Source organism: Nicotiana tomentosiformis, chromosome 3 (genome assembly GCF_000390325.3).
Source record: "Nicotiana tomentosiformis chromosome 3, ASM39032v3, whole genome shotgun sequence".
In the NCBI taxonomy this organism is placed as follows: domain Eukaryota; kingdom Viridiplantae; phylum Streptophyta; class Magnoliopsida; order Solanales; family Solanaceae; genus Nicotiana; species Nicotiana tomentosiformis.
In genome coordinates this window covers 69,875,340-69,889,567 of record NC_090814.1, presented here as the reverse complement: position 1 = coordinate 69,889,567, position 14,228 = coordinate 69,875,340, and positions in this window count along the sequence as shown.

The following is a 14,228-nucleotide window of genomic DNA, read 5'->3' as shown; positions in this document are numbered from 1 at the left end:
GAAGGATTTTGTACTGCTTGGATTTGCCCATCGCGAACACGATGAAGGAGACGCGAACGCGAAGAAGGGAGTTGGGGAAGCCTACACGAACGTGAGTGGGCGGATGCGAACGCAAAGAGGAAAGGGTGTTGGGGGCCTGCCTGGCGTTAAGCCTTCGCGAATGCGGCTCGTGTCTCGTGACCGCAAAGGGTAGAGGTCGGAAGGCATCGCGAATGTGATGACGATATCGCAAACGCGAAGAATGAATCTTGGCAGCACATTTTTGTGCTTCGCGAACGCGAAGCTATGGTCACGAACGCAATGAAGGCATATCTGGGCATAATTAAAAGTCCCAAAATGGGGGTTTTGAGTTCATAACACAAATTTGAATTGGGAGCTCGGTAGAAGGTGATTTTTGGAGATATTCTTGCATGGGTGTTTGGGGTAAGTGATTCTTATCCAGTTTTGATTAATTTCCATGATTATGCCTTTGAATCCATCATTTAATGGGTGAATTAAGTTAAAAATTTTGGAAAACCCTCTCGGTTTAATTTGAAGATTTGAGGGCCGAGTTGAGGTCATATTTTGGTAAAATTAGTATGGCTAGACTCGTGGTTGAATGTGCTTTCGAATTTTGTAACTTTTGTTGGGTTCCAAGACGTGGGCCCTACGAGTGAATTTTTGGGGTGTAATTTCGTATTTTGTGGAAAATATTAGTATTTTGATATGGAATTAATTCCTATAATTTTGTGTACTGAATCAAATTAATTGTGGCTAGATTCGAGCCGTTCGAAAGTTTATACACGCAGAATGGAATTTCTGGACCATTGTTTAGCTTGCTCGACATTGGATTTGTCTTGTTCGAGGTAAGTAACTCTTCTAATCTTGGAGCTGAGGGTATGAACCCTGAATATATGTATTATATAAATTATTGGGAGGTAATGCACATGCTAGGTGACGGGCGTGTGGGCGTGCACCATAAAAATTATGACATAATTGTTTCCGGAGAATTTTATAGTCAAATAATCTTGGCATTTTCTATGCAGTTTTATGTGTTAAAGAAATTGAGTTGAGAATCATATTAAAAATCATGTTGAGGCTATGTGACAAAATTATTGGGACCCAAAGAGATCATATTGCTGTGAATTATTTGTTTAAATTGAAGATTCATCATATCATCATTTTAGGCTACTTTCATGACATGTGAGCCCGAGAGACTGGAGAGATTGATGACTGAGTGAGGCCGAGGGCCTTATTGTTTGGATAATTATATGGATTGGGGCTGCCCCCTGCAGCAGGCCTTATAGGCTTTATTATAGCACGTGAGTTGTCCGTGCAGCACGTGAGTTGTCCGTGCAGATTATAGCGCTTGGGCTGAAGGAGCCCCTCCAGAGTCTGTACACATCCTCAGTGTGCGCAGATACCTACTTAGTGCGAGTGCCGAGTGCCGAGAGCCGAGTGATTGTGAGGACTGAGTGACTGGGAGGACTGAGCGACTGGGAGGACTGAGTGAAATGATACTCCGAGAGTATGCATATGATTTTATCACTGAGTTGCATCGCATTGACATACACACATGACATACATGCATAGAGATGTATATTCCTCATGCTGTACAGTATCACATCATTCATGATTTCTCACACATGTTGAGAGATGGGCATAGTAATGCATTTGTTTTACACTGGTTATCTGGAAAGAAAATGAAACATCTTATTTATTATTGAAAGGATTTTGGGAAAATTATTGTTTTCAAACTTATTTATATTTTTGGCAACTTCAATAAACAATTTGTGTTTTCACTGACGTACTTGAAAAGAAGAACTATTTTTAGAAATTATGATTTTGCTGAGCATTTTATCTCTGAGTTACTTCTTGTATTATTTGCTTTACATTGTTATGGACTGTTGTGGACTATTGGTTTTGGACCCGACCTTGGTAAAAGCTCGTCACTACTTTCAACCTAAGGTTAGGTTTGTTATTTATTGAGTACATGGGGTCGGTTGTACTCATACTACACTTATGCACCTTCCGTGCAGATATTGGATGTTGATGTTGTTGTACTCGACAGGAGCTGGAATTGAAGACGTACCTGCGTTCTGGATGTAGCTGTCTCTTGTTCATGGTAGCCTTAGATTTATAACAATCTGTTCATGTACATTTCGAACAGATAATGTATTATTTCATACCAGTTTTGTAAATTCTTTTCTTAGAAGCTCATAATTTGTACTACCAGTTCTTGGGGAAATGTATTGGTTTCATATATTTTCTTTAATAATTGTTATTGGAATTGGATAGTTTGTAATTGGCTTACCTAGCGGGTTGGGATAGGTGCCATCACGACTAGTTGGATTTTGGGTCATGACAGTTTTACTATATTCCAACTGTCAGGAGCAGCGTATCAGTGGTGGTGGGTTTACAAGGAGGGTAGCCCACATGGACTCAGTTATCAGAGATGTTCTTGAGAGAGTTTGTTCCCCAGACCCTTCGGGATAGATAGCGCAGAGAGTTTGAGCAGCTGCATTAGGGAACCATGACGATGTCAGAGTATGCCGTCATGTACCTACTTTTGTTCCTACAGTCAGAAAGTGAGTCCACAGATTCATTGAGGGGACCAGTTATGATCTTAGATTCTGCATGGCTCGGGAGTTGCACACTGATACTCCATTTCAGCAGGTGGTGGAGATTGCCAGGATGCTAGAGCGTATTCAGGTTGAGGAGATGGAGGCTAAGGAGACCAAGAGGTCTCGCGGTTCTGGAGGGCTTAGTGAATTCTACTCTTAAATTATGACCTATCATGAAGGAGGCTCAGGTAGTCAGCCGATTCAGTCCGTACTTCAGACTACTCATAGTGCTCTAGTTAGTCAGGGTACTCATATGGGGCAATCATCTTTTAGTGCACCACCAACATGGGGTTCTTACAATGATTATTCCAGTTATCTGGCAAAGACTCAGTACGAGCAGCCACGCCCGCAGAGGGGTTATTATAAGTGTGGTGATAATAGGCACATCATGAGAGACTGTCCCAAACTCAGGAGAAGCGGATTTCATCAGGGCACTCAGGCTACGGGCTCCATTCCAGTTGCTACTCCACATGCATAGACAGTTAGGGGTGGAGGACATGGGGGTAGAGGGCACCCTAGAGGGGGAGGCCCGACCCGTTGATATGTTTTCTATGATAGGGCTGAGGCCGCTGCACCAGATGATGTCATTTTAGGCATGGTTTTGATTTTTATAGATTAGCATCATTATTATCTTGATTTGGTTCTACTTATCGGGGTGAGTCCTCTTATCTTGCTTCACATATGGGTGAGTTTCGCGATTTTGTACTCTGTTTATGTGTTTATCCTTTTTTGGGAGATCCTGTAGTGATATCTCGTGTCTATTATTTTGTTTTATTCACTATTGAGAGCTATAAGACTAGAAGTGACTTTCAATTACTCATTACGGTAGGTTCTGGTGTGATTTCTATAATGTCTGGTTATGATTTGTGATTTAGATGCTCTACCGGTGTGGGGAGTTCATTACATGTTGTGATGTTATTTTGCAGAATTGAATTAGTGGTAGGGTTTGGTTGGTATGATGTGTATTGTACTTGTGACTCATAGCTGGGGATGGGATCCTCATGTTTTCATATGGTTTGATATGTTTGAACCGGGCTACGTGTTATGGTGGAGTTATATTAGGACGGGATCCTTGTGGTTAGTTCATATGTTTTGATTATCCCTTGTAGAATTGATTTGTATTATGGTACCGATAGGGAGTTGTGCATGTCGGGCTTGTTTGATAGTTCTCTTATGTGTTTCTCTTTGCATATTCAGTCACATTCGCATTGTGCTTATTGGGTTTTAGCTTGCAAGGTGCGTGCCCAGGTGGAATTAGATGTGACTTTTTGATTTGAGTGAATGGCTATGGAATCTTCATGCTTCTTGCATCGTTGTCAGTGTTGTGAAGGTTTGGAACATGGTTCTAGTTGGTTGGCCAGAGTTATGGGCATATGTGTGATGTGTCACATCATGTGGTTGTACCTCGTGGGTGTAGTCATGGGTTGTTGCAGCTGGTTCAGGCTGATACCGTGTGTCGATGTGGGAATCGGGTCTTTGGGAAATGATCGGATGGTGAAAAATTTAGTTCTAAGGCTTATTAGTGTGGGTTGGAGGAGAAATTTTCTGTTGAGAGAGTGTTTCCAGACCTCTGTGGATTGGGGTGACGTGGGATCACCACCAAGTATATGTACTGTAAGTTCATTCAGTGATTTGATGATGTCAGAATGGTTCTTGGCACATTCGAGGATGAATGTTTGTTTAATACGGGGAGGATGTAATGACCCGACCGGTCATTTTGAGAAGTAGCGTCCTGTTAGGTGGCTTAAGGTCTCGAGCAGCTTCGTATTATGTATTATTACTTGTGTGTGTGATCGAGTTCGGATTTTGGATGATTCAGGATTGATTTGGAAGAAGGATTCTTTCTTTAGAAGCTTAAGAAGTAGGAGTTGATCAGAGTTTGACTTTTGTGTAGACGACTCAGGAATGTTGTTTTGATGGTTCAAATAGCTTTGTATGGTGATTTTAGACTGTGTCCAGATTTGTATTTGGATTTGGAGGTCCGTAGATTAATTTGAGGTATTTTGGCGAAAATTGGAAAGTTGAAGGTTTGAAAGGTTGATAGGTTTGACCGGGAGTTGACTTTGTAGATATCGGGCTCGGATTACGATTCCCAGAGTTGGAATACCTCTGTTATGTCATTTGGGACTTGCATGCAATATTTGACGTCGTTCCGGGTTGATTTGATATGATTCAGCGAAAGTTGTAGAATTTGAACGTTCATAAGTTTATTAAGTTCGATTTGAGGCGCGATTCGTAGTTTTGATGTTGTTTGAGGTGATTTGAGGCCTCGAGCAGGTCCACGTCACGTGGACCCGGGGTGTGTTTCGGATGGTCCACAGACCTTTTTTCATGTTTTGAAATGCTGGTTCTGTTATTTGATTTTTCTTCATCGCGTTCGCGTCAATGGCATCGCGTTCGCGTAGTGTAATTTGGAGGCAGGCAGTAATTGTTCTTCGCGTTCGTGAATAGGAGATCGCGTTCGCGAAGGTTGGAAGACTTTCGACTTCGCATTCGCATATAGTGGTCTGCGATTGGGCAGAGATAAGGCAGGAAGGGAATCATGCATCATTTCTCTTTGCATTCGCGAGTACACAGATGCATTCGCGTAGAGTCTAAAGATCTTGGTCACCGCGTTCGCGAAGCACATTTTTGTAGCTAAAGGTTTTTCTCTTCGCGATCGCGATGGATGTTCCGCTATCCCGAGTGTATAATTCACTAGGCAGAATATAAAGAACTCTATTTCGAGGGTTTGGCCATTTTAATCATATCTTGAGTTGTAGATCTCGGATTTGAGCGATTTTTGGGGGGTTTTCATGTGTTGGTTTGGGGTAAGTGTTTTCTTTACCCGTATTTGATTTTATTTTATGATTTTATCTTTGTTTTTATCATTAAATTAGTGGTTTGAGTTGGGGAAAAATGGGAATTTTGTGAAAACTTTCAAAAATGTAAAATGATGATTTGAAGGGCAAATTGATATCGGAATTGGATAAATTTTGTATGGTTGGACTCATATCGGAATGAATATTTGGATTTTATGAATTTTACCGGGCTCCGTGGTGCGAGCCAGAGGTTGACTTTTTTGGGTTGACTTTTTAATTTTCATTAATGATCGATAATTTATTATTCGGAATTGGCACGTGAGTTCTCAGTGCGATTGTGCTACGATTTGAGGACACGAGGTGCCGTTAGTATATGATGGTGGGTTGAGACCCGTGACTTGTGACTATGAGATGAAGTACCACAGAGTGATTTCGTTGTGAAACTTTTGTTAGAATGACTTGATTAATTAATTGCCCTTTGTGTTTCCTTATTTGGTTTTAATGATACTTCACTGTGTTTTTATTGCTTTGCTGTTCATATCACTTTTTAGTTCTTGTTGCCATTTATTGATTTCCGCTTCCCGTTTTTAGTTTTATATTCCTATACTGCACATGTTATTGTGTCTAGTTAGTGTCTTTACTTGTACCTCATCACTACTCCACCAAGGTTACTCTTGATACTTACTGGGTACCGACCGTGGTGTACTCATACTACACTTATGCACATGTTTGTGCAGATCCGTGTACTCCGGAGTCTGTTGATTGTTAGATAGCAGATCAAATATTGCTGCGGAGACTTCAAGGTATACCTGCCGTCGCGTTCGCAAGCCTCAGAGTCACCTTCAGATGTTATTTTTGTACAGTTTATTTCTATTCCGTAACAGTATACTTAGAGATTTTCTAGTGAATTCAGTAGAGCTTATGACTTGTACTACTGATTTTGGGATTGTTGGCTAGTATAGAAATTGCTGTTTCATATTTAATAGTTGTTGGTTTCATTTTGTCATTTATTTCAGTAAGCATTAGGCTTACCTAGACTTAAAGACTAGGTGCCGTCACGACATCCTACAGAGGAAAACTGGGGTCGTGACAATATCAAGCCTAACCTCGGTAGAGTAGTGACGAGGCTAGGTCTTGATACCTACTAGACAGAGAATAACTTGTACAAGGTATAACATAAAACTAACAATGGAAAGAATATAAATGTAGGACTGCAACCAACGTCGAAGATAATGGAAACTCAAATGCCAGCAAGAAGTAGATGGGTAATAGAATAACAACATAATAAGAACACTGATGGGATATGAACGAACTCAATAAGGAAAATATATAACAACTCAATTAATCCAATCGTTCTCAACGTATGGAATTGCAACTTGATTTACCCTGAGGTACCACTCCTCGAAATCACAAATCATGATCCACAATTTCCAAATCTTGCACGTATGGCACCTCGTGCCCACAATAACTATCACCTTCGCACGGCAAAGTGCTCGTGCTACCATGTGTCACGACCCAAAATCTAACTAGTCGTGATGATACCTTACCCAACCCGTCAGGTAAGCCAATTAACAACTTTTCAATTTAATGAGATTTTTCAAGAAAAAAATGATAATACAACTGCTTTTATACAAGAATTTCCCAAGGACTGATAGTACAAATTATGAGCTTCTAAGATGTAGAATTTGCAAAGGTGGTATGAAATAAAGTACATCATCTATTTGAGCTATAGAGGAACACATTAAAATTCTAAAGCTACCAAGATCAAGAGGCAGCTATAACCAGAATATACGTGCATCTTCAAATCCAGCTCCCGCCGTGCACAGCAACATCAACATCCAACATCTGTACGCAAGGTGCAAAAGTGTAGTATGAGTATAATTGACCGCATGTACTCAATAAGTAACAAACCTAACTTTAGGTTGAAAGTAGCGATGAGCTGGGACAAAGGTTAGAGTCCAACTCCAATGACCAGCAACAGTTCATAACAATATAATAAAGATGGTAAAAGAAATAGCTCAGCTCGTTCACAGTTACAGAAAATAGGCATGCCTTTTAAGTATAACAGTAAATCTCGAATCTTTGACCGAAAACACCAAAAATATGAATAAGTTTGAAAACTGTGATTTTTCCCAAAAACTTTCAACAACAGTTAAGAAGTTTCATTATCAGATGACATGAGAAAAGTACATCTTTATGCCTACATGTCAATGTGCATGTGAATGTCATACATGTCACAAAACCGTGTAACATGAGGGAATGCATCTCTATGCCTGTGTGCCAAGTATACATGTCAATGCAATGCACCACAGTGATGAACTCATGTACCCATACTCTCAGAGTACTCAATCTCACTATCTCACACTCCCACTCCCACTCATCACGCTCAATCACTCAACACACTCGGTCACTCAGCACTGTACAGTACCTGCTGTGGTGTGCAACCCGATCATATCATGAATCAATAGAACTTGTGCTCACTATGGATATGAAGACTCCGGAGGGGCGGATCCTGCCCAAGAGCTAATATAACCTGTTGCGGCATGCAACCCGATCCACATATAGCCCTAAGACCTGTTGCGGCGCACAACCCGATCCACATATAGTCATAAGGCTTGTTGCGATGTGCAACCCGATCCCCACACATACACACACACACACACACACACACATATATATATATATATATATATATATATATATATATATATATATATATAAAATACTTATTGCGGCGTGTAGCCCGATCCTATCAATATCACTCAGAATCCGGCCCTCAGGTCCCAACTCAGTCATCAATCTCTCCAGTCTCTCGGACTCACAAATCTCTAGCCAATCAGCCCAAATAATGACAACAATATGATGTGACAACGAATGATAACAGAGATTGAGATATGATATGTAAATGAATGAACATGACTAAGTATGTAGATGAAATTTAAGCAAATAACTCAACAACAGAGATGACCTCAGTTAGTACCAACAGAATAAGCATATAGCCTAAACATGATTTCGAATATGATTCACAACTCAATTTCTCTAACACGTGGACGTTTCATGGATAGAAACAAGATTAAGTGACTACACAGTATCACAAAATCAACCGAGTCATAATTCACGCGGTGCACGCCCACACGCCCGTCACCTAGCATGTGTGTCACCTTAACACTTAGCACATAACATGTATATTCAGGGGTTCATACCCTCAGCATGAAGTTTAGAAGTGTTACTTACCTCGAACAAGTCAAATCCAATGTCGAGCAAGAAAAATGATGCTCCAAAAATGCCATGTCGCGCGTAACAACCTCCGAACGGCTCGAAAATAGCCAAAAGCAACTCAAATAAATCAAATAATGTCAAAGGAAACAAACTCAATCGATAAAGGTCGAATCTTTAATCAAAAGCCCAAAATCAACCAAAATGTCAAACCTGGGCCCGCGCCTCGGAACCCGACAAAACTCACAATTGCGACAACCCATTAAATTACGAATCCAACCATACTAGTTTCACCCCAATACGACTCCGAATCGATGTTCAAAAGTCAAAAATTCACTCTATGAAACTTTAGGCTAAAACCTCAAATTTCTCTTTAAAATTCATAATCCAATTGCCAAAAATGAAGATAAAATCACGAAATATAATTAAAATCGAGTATAAAACACTTACCCAAATCCTTGTGATAAAAAGTGCTTCAAAACTCGCCTCAATCTGAGACCCAAAACTCAAAATATGACAAAAAGAACCAAACTTTGATATATAATGAGACTGCCCAGAAATTTCGCATGTGCGGAAAAAATGCCGCACATGCGGCCTCGCAATTGCGAGCTAAAATGTCACTTCTACTTCAGCTCGAAGGACCATGATCGCACCTGCGGAACACCTTTCGCACCTGCGACTCCGCAGACGTCTATGCACCACCATAGAAGCGGACTCCCAACTCACGTCCACTCTTGCAGAAGCATTCCAGACCCCGCAGAAGTGCTTGCGCATCTACGCTTATTCCTCCGCAAAAGCGGAACTCACCGAGACACCTCCAAATCGCAGAAGCGAGAAGTCCATCGCATAAGCGCTTCCGCACATGCAGACAATTTTGTGCAAGTGCGATGAACCAACACCAAGACTGTCAATATGACCAAAATAAGCTAAAACTTGTCTGAAACACGTCCAAGCCCCCTCAGGACCCCGTCCAAACATGCAAACAAGTCACATAATGTAACACGGACCTACTCAAGTCTTTTAATCACACATAACAACATCAAAACGACGAATCGCATCTCAAACCAAACTTAAATGAACTTTGAACTTTCAACTTCCAAAACTCGCGTCGAAACATCAAATCAACTCGGAATGAACTCAAATTTTACACACAAGTCCCAAATGACATAATAAAGCTATTCAAATTCTCGAAACCACAATCCGACTCCAATACCATCAATGTCAACTCCCGGCCAAACTTGAAACTTTCCAAACCTTCAAATTTCCCACTTTTGCCAATTAGTCTGAATCCTTCTAGAAATATCCAAATACAAATCCGGGCATACACCCTAGTAGAAAATCACCATCCAGACCTAATAGAACCATCAAAACTCCGTTCCGAGGTAAATTTGATAAAAGTTAAACTTTCAATCTTCCGACTTAAAGCTTCAATAATGAAATTCTTTCTTCCAAATCGATTCCGAATAACCTAAAAACCAAAACCGATGATTCAGACAAGTCATAATACATCATACGGAGCTACTCATTACCTTAAACTATCGAGCGAAGTGCACATGCTCTAAACGGCCGGACGAGTTATTACATTCTCACCCACTTAAATATACGTTAGTCCTTGAACGTGTCAAAAGTTGTTCCAAAGCCATCAAACTGCCGTGTAACCTTACCATGAACATACCGGGGGTGATCCCATGTCACCCTATTCCATAGAGGCCCGACAACACAACATACTGAAGATCATTACTTCAACCTTAGCTCGTAAACCACAAAATCAAATTTCTAACTTTCGAAATTTCTTACAAGACCCGAACCTCGCAATCTACACACTGTATAAGTCTGAACAAGTTATATCAAGCCATAACCACGGCGATCTCGAAACACACACTAAACTTATGCTCGCTAGTCAAAATTATTATAGTATAATATCATATCCACAAGGATTGGAGTTAAACAGTATTTTTGAAGTTTCTAGTTTGATTGCTATCCAGGAGAATCAACGATCGAGGTTTTATGATAAATAACTAAATTTAACTAAGAATCCAAAGCTATTGACTAATAATAATCAAAACAAAGGTAAGCAAGGAAGTTATCACTAGGAGAAAATAAGGGTTGATGAGATAGGTGTAAGATAATTGTTTGGGATCTAACTCTAGATAATTTTCTTCTAATGTTTAAGTGGGTCTCTCGAATTCACTCAATTATTAGTTCAAACGTTGAGTAAAACCTCCTCTCTCGATTAAGTCTGAACCTCACAAGATGAACTAATTTAAGCACGTGAAGATATGCAAGAATGCGTAGTGGATTAGTCATTAGGAGAACCTCTATCCATTATTATCCTAACTAGGTTTAATCAATAATTCAACTAGCCTCTTTAGATTATTAAGAATAATTAATGAACTCAACCAACAATATAATGCAGAGATATCACAAGTTATGCCTCTCTCGATTACATGAACAAGTAAATATATATATATATATATATATATATATATGCAACTATTAAATCATCCAAAATAATTAAATATAAAAAAACTAGATTTATAATCCACATACAAATATCAATACATCAAATCCATCAAAACCTAAAGGGAATTACTCCAGAGATATGGAGTAATTCATCACAAATATGTTTAAAGTAATGGAAAACATAAAATGATCCAAACTCGGGTCTTGAGTGAGGATTGAATGATGAATTCCTTATGCTTTTGCTTCTCCAACTCCTCCTTAGCATCCTTAGGTCTCCAATATGTCAAAAGTCCCAAAAATAACGTTTTTCATGTATTTATACTAAGTAGGGTTGGGTCTAGACGAAACTACCTTCTCCTAGCCGAAATAGGATAGTTACTCTATAAAACTTGCACAGGCGCGCCGCATGGGGCGACGTGCCATGCTGGGCATTAATGGGGAAATCCATAGAGTTGATTTCTGACAGAGAGCAGGAAAATGGGCAGCCGCGACGCCCTAGTGGGATTTTCTCAGTGTACGAAATTTTCCTTGTTTTTTGATATCCAGATGTGGTCCTCGACCCTTGAACACGATCCCGGCTTAATCCCTTGGGCTTTAACTTAGACTTCAAAGCTCTAAATCACTCGAATTCATTCCATAACATCTACATAGCTCGAAATCACTCCTATAAGGCATAAACACACATTAAGTACAAAGCACTATCGATTAAAGTTCAAACACAATAAAAGTGCAGTAAATTAGAGCGCAAAAAGCGACTAAAACACGAGATTATAGCCTACCATCAACACCCCACACTTAAACCATTGCTCATCCTCGAGCAATCAAACTACACTTCATATAGATATGACATTTTTCAACAACCCTAATAACTAATCATACAAAGAATATTTAAAATAGATTAAGTACAATACCGTAACATCATAGCCTCAAGATTTGACTCAAAAGCACCATACATTATTTATAACACGCTCACTTACCCTAACACAGAGGTTAAGCATTACCTTTCCTTCGTGAATCAAGTGCCCTCACACCACAATAGAGAGTAGTTCCACACATAATGAAATTTAAGAACAATTAGGAACTCAAGATATAAAGAATTCACTCACTCTCATAAATAACATTCATATGCCACAAAAGATGCGCCATAGGCTTGTCCATAGTGTACTACTCTACTAATTGAGCTCATTCAGTCAAGGATCAATTAGGACTTTCTCTGGTTGTAATGTAGGTTGCGGGATGGGTAGGATATATTAGATATAAGAGTGACTACACCTCCCTAAGCTCTTTAATACATATATTTCATTGTTCAAAACCTCACACTTATGCCAAACCATAACTTGCAATATAGATTGACTCCCTACTTCTTTAAGCACAATTACATCAAGAGTCACCACTATCAACAAATATTTTACACAATAATACAACTATTTTTTCTTTTCTTTCTTTTTCAATTCAAGTGGCTCTTACCTTTTTTTTAAAAACAATGCACCTTTCTCCTTATTTCATCAGTTCCACTCAAAAGCCAACCCAACCACCCAACACTTCAACTTTTGCAAAGTTCATATCAAATTCAAGTGCTCGCGAGAGGTGCAAGGTTCAAATAGACGGTCAATTAAAATAAATGGGTAAGGCTTGTACTGTGGTTGCCAAAGAAACAAGATTACATGCTCAAAGGGGTTAATACATAAAAATTAGGTGGGTAAGAGCATATAACTGACTCAACAAAGAAATGCCTATATCACTTTCAAGATTTAATATAACTACTATTTTGCTTTGCAAACACACGGGGCAAGTTCTAGACATCGATTGCAATGCACATAATAACACAAACCCTCACACACATATGAAACATAAGTCAATTAGAATTGGATTATCAAGACACTCTAGTCAAAGCAGTTAAACAAAGTTAAGATCGTGAAGTTTAAGGTACTTACACAAGAGTCAAAAACTGAGCCTAAGCATCACACTAAAGCACTCACACTATTCCAAAGGTATAATAGAGTCGAGAGATATTTCCTTCTATCCAAACCTTAGCACAAAGTTTCCTACTCCTAACAAAAATAAAAACTAACTACACCCGGTTCAAACAAAACCCTTGGAAAAGAACCGTGACACAAAGAAAAATCAAGGGGGACTTGTTACACTACCTAACAAAAGAAAATATCTTTGTCTTTTTCTTTCGACTTTAATCCCTCAAGAAACCCATCGAATAATATCCATCGTCGGGAAAAAAAGAAATATTTCTAATTTTTATGGCTTTTTCAATTATTTTCTATCTCTAACTACTACAACTAACAAAAGAAAACTAAAACTAATATACATACATACAAATACCATATCCCCCACCCCACACTTTAAGTTGTGGCATGTCTCCATGACACACAATTAAAAATCATAAGGTAAAGGCAACTTCCCTGAGCTTTCTTTTTTTCCGAAAACTTATGAACTCCACCCCTAATTCTGAATTCATTCCTCGTTTTCGCTCCTTGGAATTTTTTTGTGGAGATCATTAAGCCTAATTCTTCTGAGGATGCCTGCAAGACCCGCTCTTATCTTTCTTTCTTGTCCTCATCTTGAGAGGTGAATTACTCGTTCATGATGATCCTTAACTTGTTTCTGCATTCTTTCACAGGATCAATCCATACATATTCCTCTAAATCCCCAAAAATAAAATCCACACAATCAAGGTTAGAATAAGAAAACATAGAAAAAAGGTCAAGTGAATATTCCTTTGGTATGTCCAAGACCATTTGTTTCTCGTTCTCTTCTACTAAAGATTGCAAATGTGAAAAGGTGGATGGGAGTTTGAACTCTTCTTCCGTTGCTTCACACTCAACCACAACCTTATTTACAATCATCTCAGTTGAATCAGAGCCCTCTTGAACAGTGAAAAGCTCTCGTTGTGGATGCTCATCCTCTTGAGTAGGCTCGTTATCACAAGGTATCTCCTCTATATATTCACCATCACAATGCAATGAGATTTATAAAAGTATACTTACTAATTGACTCACTCGCGGTGTTAGGTTCTTAATAGTTTCATCATTTTGCATAAACCTTTTTTCAACATTATTCATGAACCTATGCATAAGCGGTTCTAAACTACCATTCTCCTCTTGAGGTGGTTGTCTCACTTTGCTTTCATTCT